General features: G+C 40.0%; 1 protein-coding gene across 7 annotated transcripts in view; it reads left to right on the forward strand.

The window, feature by feature from the left end:
- The window catches only part of PPP2R2B (protein phosphatase 2 regulatory subunit Bbeta), a 439,499-nt gene that overhangs the window by 362,377 nt on the left and 53,714 nt on the right, over positions 1-23,408 (forward strand). The window lies entirely within an intron of this gene.

The raw sequence follows: 23,408 nt of genomic DNA on the forward strand, positions 1-23,408 counted from the left end.
GTGACAGGTGTGAGGTGATAGCTCATTGTAACTTTGTAATTTTGATTTGCATTTTCCTGATGCTGAGTATATTGAGCATCTTTTCTGGGTCTGTTGGACATCTGCATATCTTCTTTTTTTTTAAGATTTTATTTATTTATTCATGAGAGAGACAGAGAGTCAGAGACACAGGCAGAGGGAGAAGCAGGCTCCATGCAGGGAGCCTGATGTGGTGCTCAATCCACAGACCTGGGACCATGCCCTGAGCCAAAGGCAGACGCTCAACCACTGAGCCACCCGAGCTTTCCTGCATGTCTTCTTTGAACAAATGTCTGTTCATGACTTTTGCCCATCTTTAATTGGATTATTTCTTTTTTCAAGTGTTGAGTTGAATCAATTCTTTATGTATTTTGGCTACTAACCCTTTATATGTCATTTGCAAATGACATATCCTATTCAGTAGGTTGTCTTTTAGTTTTGTTATTTCCTTCACTGTGAAGAAACTTTTTATTTTGACATAGTCCCTATAGTTTATTTTGCTTTTATCATCTTGCCTCAGGAAACACATCTAGAAAAGTGTGTTGTTATGACTGGTATCAAAGAAATTACTGCCTAAGCTCTCTTCTAGGATTTTTATGGTTTCAGGTTTCACATATAGGTCTTCAATCCGTTGTGCATTTATTTTTGTATAGGGTGAAAGAAACTGGTCCTGTTTCAGTCTTTAGTATGTAGTTCTCCAGTTTTCCCAGTATCATTTGTTAAAGAAACTATCTTTTTTCCATTGTATATTCATTCCTCCTTTGTCAAAGATTAATTAGCCATATAGTTGTAGCTTTATTTCTGGGTTTTCTTCTCTATTCCATTGACCGATGTGTCTATTTTAATGTCAGTATCATACTGTTTTAATTACTACCACTTTGTAATATAACTTGAAATATAGAATTATGATACCTCCTGTTTTGTTTTTCTTTTTCAAGATTGCTTTGGTTGTTTGAGGTCTTTTGTGGTTTCATACAAATTTTAGTATTGTTTGTGCTACTTCTTTGAAAAATGCTGTTGGTATTTTCATAGGGATTACATTACATCTGTAGATTTAACAATATCTATTCTTCTAACCCATGAGCAGGAATGTCTTTCCATTTCTTTGTGTCATCTTGAATCTCTTTCATCAGTGTTTTATAATCTTCACTTATTCCTAGATATTTTATTTTTTGGATGCAATTGTAAATGGGATTGCTTTCTTAATTTCACTTTCTGCTGCTTTATTATTAGCGTATAGGAATGCAACAGATTTCTCTACATTTATTTTGTATCCTGAATTCATTTATCAGTTCTAGTAGATTTTTGGTGGGCTCTTTTTATATACTGTTATATATATACAGTATGCTATCATCCGCAGATAGCAAGAGTCTTACTTCTTCCTTACCAATTCAGATGCATTTTATTCCTTTTTGTTGTCTGATTACTGTGGCTAGGACTTCCATTACTATGTTGAATAAAAGTGGTGAGAGTGGACATCCTTGTCTTGTTCCTGACCTTAGGGGAAAAGCTCTCAGTTTTTCCTCACTGAGTATGATGTTGGCTGTGAATTTTTCATATATGGCCTTTATTATGTTAAGATATGTTCCCTTGAGACCTGCCTTGCAGAGGGTTTTTATTGTGAATGGAGATGTACTTTGTCAAGTGCTTTTTCTGTGTCTATTGAAATTATCATATGGTTTTTATGTATTCTCTTTGTGATGTGATGTATCATATTGATTGTTTTATGAATAGTAAACCACCCTTGTCTGTGATTTTTTTTTAATTTATTGTTGGATTTGGTTTACTAATATTTTGTTGAGGATTTTTGCATCTGTATTCATCAGAGATATTGGCCTGTAGTACTCTTTTTTTTGTAATATCTTTATCTGGTTTTTTTTTTCTTTATCTGGTTTTGATATCAGGATGATACTGGCCTCATAGAATGAATTTGGAAGTTTTCTTTCCTCTTTAGTTTTGGAATAGTTACGAACACTAGGTACTAACTCTTCTTTAAATGTTTGGTAGGATTTGTCTGTGAAGCTGTCTGGTCCTAGACTTTTATTTTTAGGAGGTTTTTTGTTACTAACACAATTTCATTAGGGTATTTAGTCTGTTCACGTTTTCTGTTTCTGCTTTAGTCTTGGTAGGTTAAGAACAAGTTTTTTTTCTTAGTGTTTATTTTTATAACATTCTTCAATGGTTTTTTTTTTCAATTCAAAGAAAACTGTATTTTCATGTATTGCTGTAATGTAAAGTTCCCTACCAGAATTAATTTAGTTAACTAAAAAGCAAATTCATTTAAAGAAAATGCTAAGTAAGTAATAGTCTGGGTAAAGCAGATAAGGTAAAAAAAAAAATCGAAGTTTTTCAAAATGAAGATACTCAAGCCTTACCCCAGACCAAGTGAATTTGAGTTCCAAAGTGTAAATCTGAGCAATCTGTATTTTCTGCTTCTCTTTAAGATGTGTCAAGTGGTTCTGATAAAAAATCAGCTTAGAAATCTCTGAATGAGAAAAATTTCCAATTTTCCTTTCTGTAATTTTTTCATTCAATCAACAAACATTTGCTCAGTACCTATTGTGTGTAATGCTGTATTTCCTGGATGCTGAGAACAGAATGGAAAACAATACAGTAGTAGACCCTACCTCCACTGAGCTTACATTCTAGTAGAAGCTCGTAAATACTGTGTTCCCTTTTTGCTTCCTTAAGAAAGTTGCTCCTATGCTAATCACAGCCTTAAAGCTTATTCAATTGTCATAACTTTGTGGACACAGTTGTGTTTCCGGCATTGAGTTTCCTGTAGAGCGAAGTCTGAAGCCAGTCTTTATTTTTACCTCTTGTACTTGACTCAATTTAAAGATCTGTATAACCCATAGATATTCTTTATGTTTGAAGTAACATAACTTCACTAATAACTTGGTATTAAACTTCCTCTGCCCATTTTTCTTGGATTATTATACCCTTTCCGTCTTTTTAATCTTGGATTTGAGTCTTTACTTTTATAAGTTTTTATAAATACATTTTACATTTTTTTAGATTCACTTCTTTTGATCTTTTCATGACCAACAATTATACATACATCGGATCCTTGTGTATATATAATCTGTTCTTCGTTGATTTTTATATCTTTGTACTTTTTCATTTTGTTTTGTGATATATCCTCAAGTCTATAAAGCATGTTGATAACTCTGATTTCCACATTTTCTCTGTTTTAGTTGTTTCAAGGCAGCTTGTATCTATAACTGTTTTATTTTCTATTCTATTACCTTTCTGTGTTCTGCTAGTTTATTTCTAACCTATATCCATCACTATGATGTAAAAAGCTTCCCGATTGCTATTCCTACATTCAGTCACTCCTCCACTCCAACAACCTGATAACCACAAACACTTAGAAGAAATTTATAGTTTTTAGAAAATATTTTTATTTATCCATTTGAGAGAGAAAGAGGAAGAGAAAGAGAGTGTGCACAAGCAGGGGAGGAGGGAGAAATGGAAGCAGGCTCCCCACTGAGCAGAACGCTCATGCAGGGCTTGATCCTAGGACTGGAAGATCATGACCCAAGCCGAAGGCAGATGCTCAGGCGCCTCTAGAAGGAGCTTTTAAAAGTGCAAATAAGATCTCTCCCCTCTCTTTTAGTAGCCTCCATTGGTTTGTCTTATCACTTAGAATGAATTCCAAAGTCCTTATCATGACTTACTGGAGCCCCATTATTGGTTCCTGCCTACAAATTATTTGATGATTTTCTTGTTTTATCTTCTCAATTTCTGAGTATATAATAGCACCTTGCATTTGGTAAGTGCTCAATAAATATTGCTTATAAATTGTTATATTAACGTTTTAAAGTATTAGAATATTGTATGCTATCTAGTCCTTGGCAAAAGAAGATAGAATATCTGTAGTATAAGCCATTGAAGAGCTTGAAACATATCAAGATTTTAGAGTCCCTGACATAGTATGTTTGTATACTATGTCATAGTAGTATGACATAGAGTCCCTGACATAGAAAAAGTATGTTTCATGAATTCAGATTGTGTTTAGATCCTATCTCTGCTGATCCTAACCAAATGGCCTCATGACTATGTCATTTAACTTCACTGAATCTCAATTCTGTTTATAAAACAATATCAATTGTGTGGGATTTTTGTGAAGCCTAAAGGATCTAATGGCATATGGGAAATAGTAGGTATTTGTAAAAGGGTCAGTGAAGTGACAGTTTTAAAGAGGCTAGGTTCCAAAGTCATTCCAAAGTCATCCCCTAATGCAAGAGTCAAGGTTGTTCAAAAATATCCTTGAAAAATCTCTTACATCACCCTAAAGATATACTATACATAGTTTTTGTAAACCCTATACAATATGTATATATATAAATATGTACCATATGAAGAATAATTTGTAATATAAAGCTATACAAAAAATCTGAAAGGCCGTTTGTGAAAAACATTGCGTTTTTTTGTTTGTTTGTTTTTTAAGAGAGGGAGAGAGAAAGGGGGCAGGTGGATTGGGCAGATGGAGAGGGAGAGAGAGAACCTTAAGCAGGCTCGGCACCCAGTATGGAATCCGACACAGGGTTCAATCTCACAATCCTGAGATCATGATCTGAGCCAAAATCAGGAGTCAGCCACTTAACCAACTGAGCCACCCAGGAGCCCCAAGATTGCTTTAAACCTTAGTAGCTCATTCAGCATATCAAGATGCTAGGAGATGAGATCCACACAGTCATTCAGAGGAAAGAGCAGATTGATTACGGCCATCTCATACTTATGCAGGGTTTCTATCCATTGAGGGGAATGCAGTCACAGCAGTCAACATTATTTAAATTTGTTTCCTTCCCCCATTTTTCTGTTTTATGCTAAGCATATATAGTTGAATCCACATATTAATGCAATTCAGTATATAATAATTATTCCTAGATTAGATGCAAAATGGATTCTCAAAAAAATGTGGAGTAAGTGGAAGTCAAGTGGAATAATTTGGTGTTCAACTACAGTGATTTTAAATGAACTGCATATTTGTCATATTTTCCATCTGTATGATTAGTTTTTCCTTCCTTTTAACTGTTAGCCTCAGAGATTTATGGTTTTTAAAGGACTCCCCTGCTTTGGCTATTTGAGAAAATAACTCATATTCCTCCCTTAAGGAAGAAAAGAAAATTAATAGAGTTTATAGTCCTATGAGTTAGCCTCAAAGGCTATAAGCTCCATCTTTGCATCCTTCCTCCTGCTCCCCACCATTATATAGGCTCACATTTTGCAAAACTAGGGGACAAAGGAGAGGTCAGGAATGAGTAAGGAAATGAATGGCAACCTTACAAACTTGAGGGGAATAGTTCTAAAAGGGTACAGAGTTCTAAAAGGACAAAGCATAGTGCTGGTACACGGAGAGAGAAAATCTTACCATTCATGTATAGAATGTGAAAAGAGGAAGCAAATGTATAGAAAAACATCCCAGGGTCCTCATGAATAATAATATAGAAGTGTTAGTTAAGGAGCGCCTGGGTGGCTCAGTCAGTTAAGTGTCTGCCTTCGGCTCAGGGCATGATCTCAGGGCCTTGGGATGGAGCTTTGCATCAGGCTCCCTGCTCAGCAAGGAACCTGCTTCACTCTCTTCTACTCCCCCTGCTTGTGCTCTTTCTCTTGGTCAAATAAATAAATAAAATCATTTTTTTAAAAAAGTGTTAGTAGAACCAGATAGGCCTAAGTCATCCAAAATAGTAATGTTGTTCTGAAAGAAGTAATTACCAAATCTTATTCAGGATAAACTCTTATTCTAATACGCTTTAACAATCTAGCCTAAAAAAGTGTGTGATTGCCACAGACAAGTCACAACTTGTACAATTATTAGGGAATAGAGGGAAAATGGTAAGATAGAGTTAAAGAAATGGGTTTGGGTTCATTGCCTAAAGAAGATTGAAGGGCAGCATAACAGGATTCCAAACACAATAAATTTTCTATCCAGGGAGTAGTGACCAATTGTGTTTTGCTCTTGAACGAGAGACTGTCAGAAGTCTGAATTATAATACTAGGAGCTTTAGTCAGGAAATTATTCCAAGAAGGCCATCAAAATAGTGCCAGGTTGAAAGAGGAAGTTAGAAAATTCACCATTTTCTACAGGACTCTTTAAATGCCAGATTTTCCACTGGGTTGAGTATATATGTGGCATGAGGAATAAGGGGAGTTCTGTTAACTGGCACAGTCAGAACGTGGGAAGACTTTTTAAAAAGGCTTAATTGGAAGTGAGGCATGGAGGTGACTATAAACATATGTACAAGGGTAGAGGTGAGATGCCTTTACAAGGATGACTTGTATTCTTCCTACTTTATTCCCTCCTCTCCTTTATAATAGTCGTGAGCACTTGGTTTGAAAGTATAGTAGAGATAGGACTAGAGGGACTCATTGGAAGCCACAGTCAGACTTAAAAACAGATGGAGTTAACTTTTGTTGGCGAGGAGAGGAAAACGGGCCAAACATCCAGATAGAAGCAGGTTAATAGACCAGGCAGCCCCATGGGTGCCTAGATGGCTCAGCTGGCTAAGGGTCCAACTCTTGGTTTAGGCTCAGGCCATGATCTCAGAGTTGTGGGGTCCAGCCCTGCATTGGGCTTCTCACTCAGCAGGAAGTCTGTCTGCCCCTCCTCCCACTCACTCTCAGGCACATGCACCTCTCTTCTCTCAAAAACTAGCAAAACTTATCCTCCAGAGCTATCTCTTTCCTCACCCACTTCACGTAACAGTTTTATTTTCTGGGATTATTACATTTCCAATTCAACGCTGCCTTTGGAGAATGGAAGATTTCGGGTACCTCCCACTTTGCAGCCAAACTACAGGGCATTATCCTGTCCTCTTCGCGTTCCTAACTCATTCACCCATCGTCTTCATTATCCAGAAAATCCAATTATCTGGAATCCATAAATCATTAATTTCATACACTCACACCCATACCATTTCCCCACCCCTGTATTTCACTTTTAAGAGAAAGAGGTAAATCCTGGATGAGGCAGGGAGAATTTAGGAACTCATACTCAAGTTAAAAACAGTAGTAGAGAAGATATTTGACTTGATTGATACTCATTTATTTAAAAAAAAAAAAGGCCTAGCAATTTTAATTGATCATGCGATATGGACTAAGAGAGAGGTAAATCAATTTTAAACTAAGGGAGAGACGGTTGGGTGGCTCAGCGGTTTAGCCTGCCTTTGGCCCAAGGCATGATCCTGGAGTCCAGGGATCGAGTCCCACATCGGGCTCCCTGAATGGAGCCTGCTTCTCCCTCTGCCTGTGTCTCTGCCTCTCTCTGTGTGTCTCTCATGAATAAGTAAATAAAATCTTTAAAAAAAACTAAGGGGAAAAACACATGTCTTGTGTAGAAGAATACAGATCCCTTTATGTTCTGAACTGACAGGTGTGTTCAGTAAAGCAAAGCTTCAGTAGGGGTGAACAGCCCTGACCATTGGTGGGGTGTGAAGATGGGGTCTAGGTATAGCTATATTAACGAAGAATAGGATGGGTTGAGAGCTGGCCTCAAATATCTGAAGTGCTTCTGCGTGGACGAAGCGGGTGGCCTGGCTCTTTGATGACCTAGGGAACTAATAGGTAGACAGTTAAGGAAAGAAGATTTGAGCTCATAGGAATGAGGAAGTTGTGCTCATTTGAGCCACTTCAATTTTCCCAGGAAGAGTCTGGTGCAGACTAAGAATCCTAAGAATCCTGCCCTGGCAGGACATTAGACATAAGGATTTCTCTGCCTTTTTTTTTTTTTTTTGTGCTCCAAAATTAACACATAGTTACAGAAACAGGTCAAATCATACTAACTCATACTAAATCCATATTACTTGTTTGCTGTGTGTCTTCCCATACCTTTCTCTTTGCCTACACAAACACATATTAACATTCGTAGATGGATATGACTTTATGTTTTTCATACAAAATCGAGACCATACTATACACATTACACTGCTCAGTAATATTAGCATCTCTTCAGGTCAATTCTTCTCTGAAATAGCAGCAGATATTTTAAAGCATGGGTGCACTACAAGTTGTTAAATCATCCCCTAATTGATAAACAGTTGGGTTGTTTCTAGATTTTGCTACAATGCAATTATAACTAACAATGCTGCAATAAATGTTCACAAATGTGTATTATCAGAAGCTAATGTTTTGTTTTTGTAGTTTTCATTAGAGTTTGCTAAATTAAAAGATGTGTACATTATTTTGTTTTAATAGCTACTCCAGATCACCTTCTGAAAATCTTTGTTGCCCTTCAGAATCCCACCGGCAAGTGCCTGTTTCTTCCTGCCATTTCTAGGATAGGGTATTATTAGTCATTGTAACTTTTACCAATACCAGTGGAGGTACTGCGGACAAGAGAGTGTAGTGTAGTCCTTAGGGGTAAGGATGCTCTTGGCTAGAATATAAAAGTACCTATCTCAGCTCTAGCACATTCTATCTGGGCAACTTTAAGCTAAGACATGTACCTGCTTTATGTCTGTTATCCCCCTTTGTAAAGATATGAATACCTACCCCATAAAATTGTTATGAGTATTAAATGAATTAATAGTGATAAAGATAGAACAGTGGCTAGCATATAGTAAATTTTTTAAATAAGTAAAAATTAAAGATTAATAAGATTAATCTTCTATAAGATTAAAGATTCACAAATTTAAATTACATCTCCTTGACAACTAATAAGGCTGGGCATATTTCTGTATATTTCCTGGTCATTCGGTTTTCACTTCCAACTCTGTTCATATCCTTTGCCCATTTTTTTACTGAGTGTCTTTTTATCAGGTTTTAGGAACTCTTTGCATATTTAGAATAGTAACCTTTTGCTGCCATTTTTGGAAATCATAAATGAAATCCTTCTTATTTGTTTATTTGTTTATTTAAAACAGAGTTTAAACCTCAATCAAGGGGCTCAGTGGTTGAGCAGGTGCCTTGGGCTCAGATCGTGATCCCGGGGTCTTGGGATCAAGTCCTGCATCAGGCTCCCCACAGGGAGCCTGCTTCTCCCTCTGCTGTGTCTCTGCCTCTCTCTGTGTCTCTCATGAATAAATAAATAAAATTCTTAAAAACCTCAATCAGTACAAAAACCATAAAAATAATTTTAAATTCATATAGTCTCATATGAAATATAATCATTGTTGCAAGTTTATTGTATGAAATCCTTCCATCTAACCCCTCGGACTCATTGGCTCTCACCCTTGGCTCTACATATGGTCAGTTGGGGGACTTATGAAAATACCAGTACTTGGGTTCCACTTCACAGGCATTCTGACTTAACTGATCAGTGGTCAGGCCCAGGCATCAGCTTTTAATAAGAAACCTCGTTTGACTCTGATAGGCAGCCAGGAATGGGAACCAGAGGATGCACTTCTGAAAGGTGATTCATGAAGTCAGTTGTTCCTAACTTGTGGCATCATTAGTAATCACTACTGCCATCTGTTGGCGGGAGGCAGCACTCGCCATGTAGCTATTTGTAAAGCTTTGTGCATGTCTAGGAAAGGCCATGTTTCAAAGTTCTTTGTACACCTCCACATCTTTTCAGTGTCATGACCTCTTAGACGTAACTTCCAAGTCTAAGATTCTTGACGTAAATATCAAATTTTTATTTCTCTTCTTGGTTTATATATTCTGCAGGAATGAATAACAGAATGTGATATGCTCCTGAGGTATTGTCAGTCTTTGGTCATCAAAGACTCAGCGATGTTTATGCTAATCACTGATAGAAGAAAGTGTGTGGACAGATTTTAGAAACACTTTTATCAGTAGGAGTTGAAAGACAAAAAACAGTTTTGCGATTAATTTAACCAAACTAATCAGAAATTACACCACTGGCTCTTCCCATCCCATCTCCTTCCCCACCTATAGGCGTTAATTGAAATTTTCCCCTACTGGGATATTTTAAGATGTCTCCTTTTTTCCTGCAGAATTACACAATGTGAAACATCAAGGGAAATAACAGGAAAGGCAGTGAATAGGGAAACATGCTTTGAGAAATAGCAATGTTGGCAGAAAATGGAAGTGTCTGGGAGAAAAAAAAATAAGATAAAATTGGCAGAATTACAGGCTGCTGCATGGACTGGTAATTAGATAGTGAGTTTATCTTCTGAGGGAAAGATATTTTTCCTGTCTTTTCCATAGAGAGGCCAAAATAAGTCAAAGACACTAAGAGCATGAAATTGTTCGTCTGCCATTAAAACTATCTTTGATGCATTGGGTTTAAAATACATATATTAATTCCTCAGGCAGTTTTTATGGGTTTTGTGTTGTTCTTACAGCTGGTAATAGAGGATAAGACTTTCATGTATATAAAAGTATTTATATATGTGTGTATACATAAGTATATAAAATATATACGTGTGTATATGTATCTACAGGAGTATTTATGTATATAGGAGTGTGTGTATTTTTAATTCCAAACATCTCTGTGAATGAACAGAAACTCTTTGCTGCATATTGTGTAAGTTAATACTGGGTTTCTTTTCTCTATCCTAGATTTAGAGATTGTTTCTGATGGATTTCCTTAGAAAGCTGGGTTTTCTCAACCTCAGAACTGTTGATTCCGGGGGCCAGATAATTATTTGTCACTAGGAGCTATCCTTACATCATTGAGCATTTAGCATCATCCTTGGCCTCCTCCTGCTAGTTGCCAGTAGCATAGACCCAATTGTGACAACCAAAAATATCTCCAGATTTGTCAAATGGTAAAATTCCCCTCAATTAAGAAGCACTGATTTAGAGGATACTATGGTCCTGCTTTTTGTTTTTTGTTTGTTTTAAAGATTTATTTATTTATTTATTCATGAGAGACACGGGGGGTGGGGGGCAGAGACACAGGCAGAGAGAGAAGCAGGCTCCATGCAGGGAGCCAGAAGGGGACTTGATCCCAGGTCTCCAGGATCAGGCCCTGGGCTGAAGACGGTGCTAAACCTCTGGGCCACCAGGACTGCCCTGGTCCTGCTTTTTGGAGGTGAATTTTCACTTCCTTAAAAACAATTTACCGAATTCCCCAATCTAAATTAGAGCCCCTGTTTTTGTTTTTTTTTTAATGAAACAGTATTTTTTTTCTCTCTCGAGACATTATACATCTCTTTATTGCATCAGTGATACTTGAGGACAGGATTATCTACCTTGAGACCTTAATGTCTTTCTTTTCTTTTAGACTTTAAGTGCCACAACTAATCTGTTTTGTTCAGTCTATACACGTACCACCTAGAGCAGTGATTGGCACTTAATAAATGTTTGTCAAATGAAAGAATATAATTCTCGGATATTTAAGAACCTGAAGCACAAAGCCTGACTTGGTCCAAAAGGGTTTTTCCTCTAAGGCATATTTCAATCTACATGACAAAGCCAGTAAAAGAAATCAGGGCCATATTGAGGCTGTTGAAGGGTGTGATCAGGGAAATCTAAAAATTATATTATTTGGATAGGATTCCCTGGGGGTTTGGCGGGGTGCTCTTGAGTGGCAGTTTCATTCTGGAAACAGCTCTGATATGTCGCTGTAAGCCAGAGCCAACCTATCGCTCTTGCTTTTTAAACTCTATCCACCATTGGTCCATGGAGGAAACAAGTTTTTTGACCAGGGTGAGACTTAATGCTTCATTAAGTCTCTTAAAGAACATGCCCCAGGACCAGGAAAGATGCGCCTGTGGAAAATAAACGGCAGTGCTGACAGCACAAGAGACCTTCAAATGCTTCTTTTCACGTTTTTAAAAAATGGAATTAAGATGCATATTTTTTAAAATGAAAAATGACTGGCATTCTTCCCACTGAAAATGGGAAGTAATTTAATTTGTTAGTGGTTTATTTTATTTGACAGTCTTTGTACATACTCGATTTGGTTTGTTACACTGAATTACCCTTTAATAATGGGTACACGTAATGCCAGACTCTGCCCCCCAGGTTGGTTTGATAATTGGATGAACTACCATATTGTTCCAAGGTTTTCATGACAATGTGGACAGAAGCTATTTGGAAAACTCCTAATCAGAAAAGCCTTCAGCTGTTTTGGATTTTTTTTTTCTTATGAAGTTAATTGCTACCCAGTGAATAATCATCCCACTAGCCACTTTTCCTGAGCCATGCTGAATTCTCTAATCATGACTGATTTCCCTAGAAGGGATGCCTAAACCCCAGAGCCAATAGAAAAAGTCCTAAAATCTTCCCTCAGCAGTCTCGGAAAGGACCATATTTTTACAATTGCAAGTTAATGGTAAGAATTCTAATAGTAGCAAACATAGAAGCAAGACTGCCAAGTTCAGGGGCAGCTTCACAATTTAATAGCTGTATAACCTTGAATAAGCATTATGATTTCTGTTGTTTTAGAATCCACGTCTGGAAAGTGGGAACAATACCAGCACCTACCTCTTAAGGTCATTGTGTAGGTTCAGTAGCATGGTATGCATAAAGTGCTCAGCACAATCCTGGCCAAATTAGGTTCTCCATAAGTGTTTCTTCCTTATTAGATGGTATGCATCAGGCCCTGTGCTAAGTTTTCTCAAAAAAGCTACTGAGAGTTGCTATCTCTAACATTTTGGAAGGCACCAGGGCCCCAGGACCATGTGGCTAGTAAATGGCTCACCCAGGATTCAAGCCCAGTTATTTTTTTTTTATTCATTTATTCGAGAGAGGCAGAGATACAGGCAGAGGGAGAAGCAGGCTCCCCGCAGGGAGCCCAACGTGGGACTCGATTCCAGGTCTCCAGGGTCACAGCCCTGGCCGAAGGGAGGCGCCAAACCGCTGGGCCACCTGGGCATCCCTCAAGCCCAGTTCTACTTCAGAAATTCTCTTATACCATACAACTTCAGATTTTGTGTTTGTGTACCCCAGTTTGAAAACCTGTGTACATTTCTGAGGTACACAGGTTTATAAGTAGTCTAAGTATTTTCCATCATAATGGTATATAATTATTGAAGATGATTACAGGAGTATTTCGAACATAGGTGGTTTAATTTAAAATTATATCACCTTTTTAATGCATCCACTAGAATTTAAATACCATCTTAACTGGATACCCACTACTATCCATTAAAAGAATACATGAGCAAATTCTTTAAAAGTCAGAACTTTACATTGCTTTTCTTCTTGAAACATGTATTTTCACTTCCCCCAAATAAATGTTAAAAGCCTTTTTAAAAAAATCATTTCTGTAGCAAGAATAGGTCCCACCCAATGAATGTATGACTGTAATGGCTTAAAATTCTATTGTGAATATAATTGTTTCTAAAATTAATAGAATACAGTTGACCTGAATGACATAGACATATAATTCTGACAAATAATAATTAAATATAAAAAGTAAAACTTTATTAGAAATTCATACCATCTTGAGCTATGGCTGGTGACATTTGTGGGGCACTGGTTAAAGGCATTATCCAGTTATCTCTCCGAGAAGTGTTTATAGTTCACCACAATAAGATTAAAGATGGGAGAATGTATTTCTTCTGTGTTTTTCTATTTGCAAAGAGAAGGAGACTTAGGCTGTGGTTATCTCCTGAGATGATTTGGTTTCAGAAAGGAAAATATGTGTAAGTTAGATATGGGGAAATGGTTGCCTTTTTTTTTTTTTTAAGAGGTGGGAGAGGGATGCAGGTCAAGGGAGAGAAAATTTCAAGTAGGCTCCACATCCAGCATAGAGCCCAATGTAGGATCTAAACTCAAAACTCATGAGATCACGACCTGAGCAATAATCAAAAGTCAGATGCTTAACCGGCTGAGGCACCCAGTTGCTCCAAGAGGGTTGCTCTTACTTTTTTTTAAGACTTTATTTATTTATTCATGAGAGACACTCAGAGAGAGAGAGGCAGAGACACGGGCAGAGGGAGATGCAGGCTCCATGCAAGAAGCCTGATGTGGAATTCGATCCCGGGACTCCAGGATCATGCCCTGGGCCGAAGGCAGGCACTAAACTGCTGAGCCACTCAGGGATGCCCGAGGGTTGCTTTTAAAACTCTATGTAGTTGTTGGGAAGCCATCCCATACTCCTGTTTGAAGAGAGCTGCTCTGCCACAAATCTATGATCCTTGGAACAAGGAGCCTTACCCAATGGCTCTCCATTTTTAAGATGACCTACTCACTCTTCCTTGACACTGAAGTCTTGAGTTCTTCTTAACTTTGGCTTTATCCTAAGCTTATAGTAATTATCATTGGAGGGCCATGAAGGATTTTTCTTGAAGAAAGCCCAGAGAGAAGCATGGTGGCCAACTTGAAGTTAGGTTGGGATCTGTAACTCCTAGATTCTCCACCTGCCTAACCACTTACTGCTTCTAGATGGGATAGGATACTCACCCCAATTCTCCACTCAGCCTTGCACCTGTGGTCCCAAGCACCAGGGTCATGGTTTCCTTTCACCAAGGAGGAGGTAGACAGCTCTCATCTGTTTATTTTCTATGTCAAACAGCAGCCATGATTTCAGCTTCCCCAAAGGGCTTGTTAGGAACAAAAAGAAAAGGTAGGAGAGTTTGTATAATATCTGCCTCCAGTAAGATTCCTGAAGATCCTCTGTGTGGTAACTGCCTAGCATGTAATAAATGCTCAATGCATGGTTATTGAAGGCTTTATTTGGGGCCAGTATGTGGTCATAACATTGCCATATGTACTACCTAAGTGATGACATGGAGACCACCTAACCCATGACTCTAATGTATCCTATCAGTCCCAATATCAAGTAATCTGAACTATTGGGAGTGGTGGGGAGCATCTGTTGAACATTGAGAAAAATATATGGAGCAAGCATGGATTTAAATTGATAGCATTTTTTTCCAAAAAAAAAAACATAATGCCAATTATGTTAACTGTTCTTGACAACCAAGGGTATTCAAATGTTTGTCTGCTGAACTCAAACATATTTAAGCCACTGTTATCGATCAGCTAAAATCCATTCACATCCTTCTACACCTGACCATCTCTCTCTTCCTTCTGCATGACTCCATCTTCTCTCTGCTCTTTTTACCTCCTATCACACCATCTCTTCTCTCTGAGCCTTGCCTTGAGTCTGTCAACTTGCTGGGGCACTGGAGGTTGCCATGGTAAACACAGCTGTTGTTTTTTCTCTGTGAAGAGTCGGTGCATGAAGGCACTTGAGTCCTCACCTCTAGCCTCTCCCTGCTGTGCATTTTCACAGATGTCGTTTCAAGTGGGGGCCTCAGGGGCTTCAGGATTCTGCACAGCTTTCCTTGTGTATCTCTGAAGGGGGGCTTTGTGACCCGCAGACACCCGCTTAGGTGCTGTGGAAGATTGTGAAGAATCGCCTGTGTGGTCACCAAATAAGCCAAATGACAGCAACATTCATTTTGTTAGTAAATGGGTTCTGGGAACTGAAAGATGATCTTGTATTTTCCAAGAGGAGAGGCAGGGAAGATAATGAGAAAGTAGCCAAGGCAAGAGACTGAAGGAGGGGTGGGGAGAGGCAGAAGGAGTGGTGAGAGGGCGAGTGAGCAAGGAGTTCCTGAGCAGGAAGGGGGTGTGTATTGGATAGCTACCTGCACCTCCCTGAATCTTCCTTACCCTTACAGTCACATCTGTGATCCAGCACTAACTACTGATCCGACATCTGCTGCAATTGCTCACTTCCAAACTCCTCTCTGGCCACAAAGATTCCTTGCTGTTCCTCCTATATCATAACCTCAAGTTCCAGTGTCATGCTCCAACCTCAGGTGCTCAAACTTTTGTACCTGTTCTTCCCTCTGCTACGAATACTCTTCCCCAGACGGCCATAAAGCTCCCTCCCTCACTGCATTCAGATCTCCACTCAAAAGTCATGCTGTAAGAGAGGCCTTCCAAAAACATCCCACCTCAAGTTGCACCCTATCCACTGTCTACCACCTTACCCAATCCAGGCTTTCTCCATGTCTAATACAGCATAGGGACTTAAGTATTTGTTGAGCCAATAGTTAAGTCACGGATACCCTCCTTCAGAAACATGTGGAGTCACATACTTACATACCTGTTTTTGTTCTCTCCTGCCTAAGCCTTTGCATGTGCTGGTCCCTCTGATTAAAGCATGATCCCTTCTCCTCCCACACCCTATTCTGCCTGATGGAGTCCTACAAACCCTTTGCACCCTGTCTGGTTTCATCACTCAACCCTCCCGTTTCAAGGTCTCCCTTGACCTCCCCAGGTAGACACAGAACCCATTCAACTAGAACAGTACCTACTGACCTTCATCACGGCACAGATCCCCTGCATTGGCATGTCTCTTTATTATCTCTGTCCCACATTCCCCACTGCGCTCTTCCAGAGCCCAGAATAGAGCTCAACAGAGGGCTTAGACTCCAGAGTCAAGGGAACCAGGCATGCGTACCAGCTGTGTGACTTTATACAAATTACTTAACCTCTGGCCTCAGTTGCCTCACTTGTGCAATAGGGATCATAATATCTACCAAACTAAATCATAGGATACTGATGAGAATTCCCTGATGTGTTGCTGAAATAATACATCATACTAAAACATACTAAGGCCCACAGCAAATATTCTCAAGCCCACAGCAAATATTCTCAATGGGGAAGCACTGGGAGCCTTTCCCCTAAGATCAGGAACAAGACAGGGATGTCCACTCTCACCACTCCTATTCAACGTAGTACTGGAAGTCCTAGCCTCAGCAATCAGACAACAAAAAGACATTAAAGGCATTCAAATTGGCAAAGAAGAAGTCAAACTCTCTCTCTTCGCTGATGACATGATACTCTACATAGAAAACCCAAAAGCCTCCACCCCAAGATTGCTAGAACTCATACAACAATTTGGTAGCGTGGCAGGATACAAAATCAATGCCCAGAAATCAATGGCATTCCTATACACTAACAATGAGACTGAACAAAGAGAAATTAAGGAGTCAATCCCATTTACAATTGCACCCAAAAGATACCTAGGAATAAACCTAACCAAAGAGGTAAAGGATCTATACCCTAAAAACTATAGAACACTTCTGAAAGAAATTGAAGAAGACACAAAGAGATGGAAAAATATTCCATGCTCATGGATTGGCAGAATTAATACTGTGAAAATGTCAATGTTACCCAGGGCAATTTACACATTTAATGCAATCCCTATCAAAATACCATGGACTTTCTTCAGAGAGTTAGAACAAATTATTTTAAGATTTGTGTGGAATCAGAAAAGACCCCGAATAGCCAGGGGAATTTTAAAAAAGAAAACCATATCTAGGGGCATCACAATGCCAGATTTCAGGCTGTACTACAAAGCTGTGGTCATCAAGACAGTGTGGTACTGACACAAAAACAGACACATAGATCAATGGGACAGAATAGAGAACCCAGAAATGGACACTGAACTTTATGGTCAACTAATACTCGATAAAGGAGGAAAGACTATCCACTGGAAGAAAGACAGTCTCTTCAATAAATGGTGCTGGGAAAATTGGACATCCACATGCAGAAGAATGAAACTAGACCACTCTCTTGCACCATACACAAAGATAAATTCAAAATGGATGAAAGATCTAAATGTGAGACAAGATTCCATCAAAATCCTAGAGGAGAACACAGGCAACACCCTTTTTGAACTTGGCCACAGTAACTTCTTGCAAGATACATCCACGAAGGCAAAAGAAACAAAAGCAAAAATGAACTATTGGGACTTCATCAAGATAAGAAGCTTTTGCACAGCAAAGGATACAGTCAACAAAACTAAAAGACAACCTACAGAATGGGAGAAGATATTTGCAAATGACCTATCAGATAAAGGGCTAGTTTCCAAGATCTATAAAGAACTTATTAAACTCAACAGCACAGAAACAAACAATCCAATCATGAAATGGGCAAAAGACATGGAAAGAAATCTCACAGAGGAAGACATAGACATGGCCAACATGCACATGAGAAAATGCTCTGCATCACTTGCCATCAGGGAAATACAAATCAAAACCACAATGAGATACCACCTCACACCAGTGAGAATGGGGAAAATTAACAAAGCAGGAAACAACAAATGTTGGAGAGGATGTGGAGAAAAGGGAACCCTCTTACACTGTTGGTGGGAATGTGAACTGGTGCAGCCACTCTGGAAAACTGTGTGGAGGTTCCTCAAAGAGTTAAAAATAGACCTGCCCTACGACCCAGCAATTGCACTGTTGGGGATTTACCCCAAAGATTCAGATACAATGAAACGCCGGGACACCTGCACCCCGATGTTTATAGCAGCAATGTCCACAATAGCCAAACTGTGGAAGGGCCTCGGTGTCCATCGAAAGATGAATGGATAAAGAAGATGTGGTTTATGTATACAATGGAATATTCCTCAGCCATTAGAAATGACAAATACCCACCATTTGCTTCAACGTGGATGGAACTGGAAGGTATTAATGCTGAGTGAAGTAAGTCAATCGGAGGACAAACAATGTATGTTCTCATTCATTTGGGGAATATAAATAATAGTGAAAGGGAATATAAGGGAAGGGAGAAGAAATGTGTGGGAAATATCAGAAAGGGAGACAGAACATAAAGACTCCTAACTCTGGGAAACGAACTAGGGGTGATGGAAGGGGAGGGAGGGGTGGGGGTGAATGGGTGACGGGCACTGAGGGGGGCACTTGACGGGATGAGCACTGGGTGTTATTCTGTATGTTGGTAAATTGAACACCAATAAAAAATAAATTTATTATTAAAAAAATAGAGTGAAAATTAAAAAAAAAGAAAACATACTAAGCCATCAGCTGAGTAAGAGGATAGTGAGTGGAGAGTACACTATTTGAGATATGGTGGGCATGACATGGAAGCTTCTCTCAAGGATCCCTCTCTCAAGGGATGATAATTGAACAGAGACCTCAGTGATGAGAGGGAGGCAACTATGTGGTTCTTGGGGCTCTTTGCATCCCACTAGTATTACAGACAAGAGCTATCTCTGTAGGCTTTACGGCTGGTTAGACTCTGAGACTCTCTTGGGAGATGGGACCTTATTGGGCTGATTTTCTGATACAGTGTTGGTTGTCTTGGCCAGCTGGGCTAATGCGTTCCCCCTTTAGAATCAGGCTCAGGGAGATGAGGTGAAATGGAATCCAGATGCAGAAGGAATTGGAGGTACTGAGGGAGGGATGTGAGGGAAATCCAACAGCGCACCACAGACCCACCTGAGCCCTCTGAGAGCCAAGGATGCTCTTCTCATTGAAAGTACAATCCAGCACTCACCATGTCTCAGAGTTGATTTTAGCCTCATCCCCTACCTGCTGACATGGCTCAGAAAGGAGGCTTTGAACTACAAGCTAAAGGTCCTGGCTTAATCCTGGGTTTTGTCCAGTTCTGGTTCTGACATTTGGCAAAAGGAAGGCTCTGGTTCTATGGAGAATGGTTCAGGCACATGGTATGGGGGGCAGAGGAAGCTCTGGGATGGAAGGTAGAGACCTGGACTGTACCTGGGTAACCATGGCTAAGGCATCTCTGTGGGTCTTGATTTTTTGTCATCTGCATATTGTAGGTACTGCCTGGGTCAGTAGTTTTCAAATTTTCCTTAATCACAGAAATATTAATTTAAGCAAGATATGATTGAGAATACAAACACGTACTACCAAGAGTGATGAAGAAGGTAAAACCTAGACAGCCACAGCCACTCATTAAATTCCCCTCCACATCACACACATGCACACACAGGATGGTCTTTGAAAAAGACTCTAAGCACCCTTCTAAGATTCTTTATTCTGTGACCCAGTGTCACATCTACATACCAGAGTCTTTCCAAAGTTATAAGCTAAACTGTTTGCAGTAATGGAGACTTGATGGTTTTTGACCTGCAAAAATGGCAATTTCATATTTCCCTCTAATAGTTTCATCTGCAACAGTATGCTCACTCGGGAACCAAACTGCCTAGGTTCTGCTCCTCAGCTTACTCTCTGTGTGACATTGAACAGAATACTTCACCTCCCTGAACCTCCACTGTAAAATGGGCAAACCAAAGAACCTTCCCCAGGCCTGTGCCCAGAGAAGGCAGAGGGCTGCAGAGCCCTGGACTTGGGACAGGGGATCTCTGACAGTGTGACTGGCACACAGCATGGAAGCCCTCCTTGAATATTGTATAGAGAAAGCCCTAATGAGGACCTGTGGGCCCAACTTGAAGCATTGTGTCCTACTCTTCTCCCTGTCTAGCCCTGAAGACAGTATGTAGCCAGAGCAAATAACACACAGAGTCCCAATAGGGCTTCCTGGCCAGCCATGCTGTCCAGATTGAATCTCCTTCTTCCTTCCTGGGAAGGGCATCACTAGGCAGTGGACAGGCCTTGACCTGGGCAAGAGAATGGTGCTGGAATACCATGGATGACATTCATCCTTCCGCCTTATCTGGGTAACACATTAGCGGCTCCCTCCCCAGACACCTCCATGGAGCCTTCCCCATTAAGTGGTACATCATGGAATATGTCAGACTGAATTAGCAGGCAGGCCCGTCACGTTAAGCTGATGCTCTGGGCTGGCAGTTCCCACTTTGTAATGCCTCTTGATCCTGGCTGTCATGCTCCCTCTCTGTCACCACAGCCATGGGAAGCCTCTGCAGACAACGCTCAGTAAGGAAGGATGCTCAGGGAGGGGTTTAGGAGAAGCCACAGGAAGTCCTTGCAGATTGCATTTCTTCTGTGGCACTGGGAAGCCTGTTTTGAGTTCTGCTACCTTGGAGTGGGTGCAGAGGAAGCACAGATAGCCCTCATAAGCTCCAAGTGGGGTGTTCCTTTATGACAGACTACAAAAGCGTGGCATGTGTTGTTGAAAGCACACAGCATAGTCACCCTGATTCAAATACCAGGAACACCTACAACACCTAATTGAGGTTTCTAGAGGCAGCCTAAGTACAAAACTCGATGACTACCACTACAGTTGTCATCAGTAATACTGTCGATGCCATAAATACTTCTGCCAGCTTATTCATGTGACATATGGAGCATTTATCACTTCCCGCCATGTATGATATAAGAGTGTAGTGTGAGACAGTGGAAGGAGCACAGCTTTACAGTCAGGTAGGCTCTGGTATTAAAATCCAACGATGCCTCATAACTCCTACGGCCTCCTATTGCTGGGCAACCCTAGGCAGTGACTTCGCCTCTCTGAGCCTGACCTTTGTCTCTGTAAAAGTACTTACACTCATACCTATTTCACAGAGCTGTTGAAAGAATTAGCAGAGGTAATAAATACTTTATACTAGCAGAGGTATAAAGAATGACCCAGAGGAGTAAATGCCTAAGAAATATTTGTGGGGAGAGTTCCCAAAAGCAGAGTCATATTTTTTTATCCATTACAAAGCCTTGACTCAGATGTACTCTTTGTGGGTGTTTGATGGTATCACCTTTCTTTCCAAATTGTTACTTCATTTAGCCTCTTATTCTCCACTGTACATCAGGAATGATCTCAAAACTTTAATTGTATCACAATCATTGGAGATCTTTTTTTTTTCTGCCCATTTCCTTAACAATAATGGCAAAAATCTTTGGGGGGGGGGGCTTGCCTCTGACCTACCCTGTTACTTTGGCTCTTACCATGGTTTCCATCACTTTCTCTGTTTCACCTACATTGACCTATCAGCCCTTCATTCTTGGCCCTACCCCCACTCTAGGACCTTTGCACATGCTATTTTCTCCAACTGGAACATTCTTCCCTCCCCAAATAAACCAGCAGTAGTATTTATGGCTTCGACAGTGTTACTGATGACAACTGTAGTGGTAGTCATCGAGTTTTGTACTTAGGCTGCCTCTAGAAGCCTCAATTAGGTGTTGTAGGTGTTCCTGGTATTTGAATCAGGGTGACTATGCTGTGTGCTTTCAACAACACATGCCACGCTTTTGTAGTCTGTCATAAAGGAGCATCCCACCTGGAGCTTATGAGGGCTATCTGTGTTTCCTCTGCACCCACCCTGAGGTAGCAGAGCTCAAAACAGGTTTCCCAGTGCCAACAGGACTTCCTGTGGCTTCTCCTGGACCAGCAAACCCCTCTCATCCCTTGCAGTCATCCATCCCATACTTTCTCAGCAATGGCTCCCTGGGCCTCCCTGATCATGTTAAATCCCCCCTTTGCACAATATCCTCTCCTTTGGGGCACTTACTGTATTTTATTATGATATGACTTCGTGTCTACCTCCTCCATCTAGACCAGCTGGATGAAGGCAGGAACTGTCTGGTTTTGCTCACTACTTGTATCCCCCAGGATCTTGCAGTCAAATGCTCAACCACTGCCCCAGGACCTTGTATAGAGCCCAATAAAAGTTTCTGAAAGGGTGAGAAGAAGGGTGAACCAAAGGGCATATTATCTCCACAGATCCCAACCCCCTTCCTGATAACTTTCAGATAGTATCCTGAGAGCCCAGAAGGGGCAGGTTAACCACCCATGGTCACACAGCCTTTAGGTTTGTTGTGAATCTGTGATGAGAACCCAGGTCTTCCAGTTTTTGCCATCCCTGAGCTTATGCTCTAAAACCATTATCCATAATTGGAGTGGAAGTCTCACAAAGACTTTCCTTCCCCTCCCTTTCCTGGTGTTCAGAGGATACCTGGTTCTTCCTATATCCACATTGAAAACTACCTCTGCCTTCCAGGATATATAGCACCACAGCTACATAGGACTCTGATTCCCTGAATTATTTATTCAATTTTAAAACTCTATCAAAAGTGTGAGGGACCTAAGCTCCTTCAAGACCAAACTGGGAGAATTCTGTTTTGTAAAAGGTTATACTGTTGAAGTGAGTACACTTCACAGAATGTAACCTTTGCTTCTGTCCTCTTCCCCTCACCCCCTGGGTTGAAACAAATCCAGAAATTAAAGTCTTCATTGACCACCTGGAAGCAAATCAGTCAGCAAGTCTGCTCAGTTGCAAAAGATGACTTTTTTGAAAGGGAAATAGCTGTTGGTTAAGGACCACATCTGGTGTTTTGTGTTTGTGTTTGTTTTGTTTTGCTTTTAGTCTATCCCCTGTCAGGCATAGGTGTTCTTTCTCACTTTCTCAGAAGCCAGTTGACTCAGGTGTAGTCAGAAGTGCCCTTGAATTCAAAGAGGGAGTCAGAAGAGTGATGAATCTTTGTTCATATTTGGCAGGAAGAGCTTCATGTGTGGGAATCGATTTAACGGCCTGATTCTTTGACCCACAGGAAAGAAAACATTTGCTCGAATATTCTTATTTACTCATTCAACAAACAATCACTGAGTACACCTTATATATCAGTAAGATGACCACATACTTTATTGTCCAAACTAGGACAGTTTTGTTGTGAAAGTAGATATTTTGTAGTTGATACACAAAGACAACAGGTATAAACCAAGATTTTTCCAGGTAAAACAGGATGTCAAAGAGTGCCGTCTATATTAATGGCTAAATTTGGGCTATTAGAATCTTGGGTGGTTATATATTTTCCCAAAATCCCCGTAAAGATTGAAGAAAAAGCCAGGATGGCGTCTAGACTTCCTAAGCCCTGAAGTATAAATTTAGA

The sequence above is a fragment of the Nyctereutes procyonoides genome, unplaced genomic scaffold (genome assembly GCF_905146905.1).
Source record: "Nyctereutes procyonoides isolate TBG_1078 unplaced genomic scaffold, NYPRO_anot_genome, whole genome shotgun sequence".
NCBI lineage: Eukaryota > Metazoa > Chordata > Mammalia > Carnivora > Canidae > Nyctereutes > Nyctereutes procyonoides.